The sequence below is a fragment of the Berghia stephanieae genome, chromosome 15 (genome assembly GCF_034508935.2).
Source record: "Berghia stephanieae isolate SIO BIC M18660-M18661 chromosome 15, UCSD_Bste_1.3, whole genome shotgun sequence".
Classification (NCBI taxonomy): domain Eukaryota; kingdom Metazoa; phylum Mollusca; class Gastropoda; order Nudibranchia; family Aeolidiidae; genus Berghia; species Berghia stephanieae.
This window is the reverse complement of record NC_088374.1, coordinates 15,437,477-15,439,976: the sequence shown is the minus strand read 5'-3', so window position 1 is coordinate 15,439,976 and position 2,500 is coordinate 15,437,477. Positions and strand designations below refer to the sequence as shown.

At 41.1% G+C, this 2,500-nt stretch overlaps 1 protein-coding gene across 2 annotated transcripts in view; it reads left to right on the top strand.

Annotated features, from left to right (window-relative positions):
• Window positions 1–2,500, top strand: part of LOC144960693 (unconventional myosin-Va-like) — a 174,921-nt gene that overhangs the window by 23,962 nt on the left and 148,459 nt on the right. The gene's annotated exons all lie outside the window — the stretch shown is intronic.

Here is a 2,500-nt window from a genome sequence, read left to right as displayed (position 1 = left end):
GCTTCTTCATTTCCTGCTATGCCACAATGAGCTGGAATCCGCCGAAGAACCTTTCTGGTCGTTTATACTCTGAAGAGTTTCTTTCCATTTCTTTAGTCCAGCAGTCTCCAGCGCTTTGTTGTTCCTTTTTGGCAGCATTTTTTTGCGAGTCTATCAGCTTCTTCATTTCCTGCTATGCCACAATGAGCTGGAATCCGCCGAAGAACCTTTCTGGTCGTTTATACTCTGAAGAGTTTCTTTCCATTTCTTTAGTCCAGCAGCCTCCAACGCTTTCAACAAGTTTTAAAAATATGAAAAGGTCAGGGGTCAAAAGGCACTGACTCACTTTTTCACCACTCAGAGCCAACGGCAATTTTGTGTAATTTATTTAGTGGTTTAAAGAGGGAACTACACGTCTTCTTTACCTCATAGAACAATAATTGATTTCATTGAGCTTTTAAATAGCGCAATATCCCCTAAACGTGTTCAGTGTCAGGCCGTAGCCATCGTTATGTTATAGCCTGAAATCCAAAAGGACTGGCAGTTTGACGTCATTATTTGGTTTTTGCACCGCCTAGTGAGTTGTCGTTAGTAGAGCTCATGGAAACAAGAAATTTCATTGGCTGAACTATTGAATACAACTCACGATTTGTTTTCTTTTGAGGCAAAAGACTGGCATTTTGACGTCATATTTTGGTCAGCGTCAGGCTATAGATAGTATGCAGATGACGTCACTCAGGTGTTTGTTATTGTTTTTTACCATCAGCGTTTATGATTAATGCTCACTGAACTGTATTAATCTGACTATAAACGTTCATGGATACACATAGTTTTGTGTGTTGGTCCGTTATACTTCCGGATGGCAATGTTATGAACTTTTTAGCCAAGCGCATACTATCTATAGATAGAATGCGCTTGGCCGAGGAGTTCATAACATTGCCATCCGGAAGTATAACGGACCAACACACAAACTCTGTGTAACCATGAACTTTTATAGTCTGGTTAATACAGTGTAGTGAGAACAACTCACAAACGCGGATGGCAAAAACAATAACAAAGGCCCGAGTGACGTCATCTGCATACTATCTATATTTTTACGATGGCTACGGTGTGACACACCACCACCTCTGACAAACGCCGAAAAAGTTGACATGCTGGACAAACTACGCCGCGTTATCCAAGATGAATGCTTGACGAATGATCTGATCGACCAACATTGGCGAGATTGGAGTCAAGGATTTATAAACAAATTGCAAAGTAGAAGTAGTAGTAGTAGCGTATTGCTACACCTCCAGATTATGTTTGTCGATCCATGATGTCAGGTCATCTCCGGCTTCAAAGATCGTTTCATACCCCCCTTCTAATTTTGTTACTGGGCATTGCAGGACCAGATGATCGATGGTTTGACGTGCCCCTTTGCAGTATTGGCAGATTGGTGAGTCAATGAGTCTCCATCGATAGAGGCTTTCTTTACTGCGGCCATGGTTGGTTCTTAGTCGGTTCGCGGTGACCCAACAACCTGCAAAGAATGGAAAGCAACCACGATTACTTCACGATTACTATTCTTACAATCAATAAAGTCACATCTTGTTGTCGATGAATCATGAAAAAGAAAGGGGGAAAAAAAGCAACAAATGAATAAACCACATATACACACACACACAGACACACACACACACACACACACACACACACACACACACACACACACACACACACACACACACACACACACAAAAGAAACAAAACAACCCCCCCCCCCCCAAAAAAAAAAAAAAAAAAAAAAAGTAAAATAAAATTAAAAACAAACAAAAACCAACCCCTTCTATCTTGAACATGACGGTCCAAGCCCATAGAAAGCTCAAGAGGGGCAGATCCTACATGAATGGCGCGTGCAATCGACACACTAACACGAATTCCGGAGAGTGTGCGATTAAAAAATTAGACGGAGTCGACTGTACAATGGAAACTAGAATAAATATTACAGAGCGATTCAATAAAAAGTGAAATACCTCTTGAGTATAATTAATGCATTCAATTGAAGTACCGTAGTGTGAACATTTATTGTGTAGGTATGACTTGTACTTAAACGGCCCTGCGCAACGCGGATGTGCATAGAGGTGCTCGTAAAATGCTAGATAATGTGTTATTCAACCACCCAATACACAAACACGTGGGTAACATAAGTGAAATTTTACTGCGTGTGGATTATCGGATGTTGTATTTGTTCTCGTGCGATCCTTTGAATTGATCGATCCATTCTTATTTCTGGAGGATGTTTGGAGCTGGGTCAGTCAATGGTCACACACATTAGCAGATCTGCTGGTTAACCGATAACCGAACGCGGGTATAGATAGTATGCGCTTGGCTAAGAAGCTCATAACATTGCCATCCGGAAGTATAACGGACCAACACACAAAACTGTGTGTATCCATGAACGTTTATAGTCAGGTTAATACAGTTCAGTGAGCATTACTCATAAACGCGGATGGCAAAAAACAATAACAAAGACCTGAGTGAC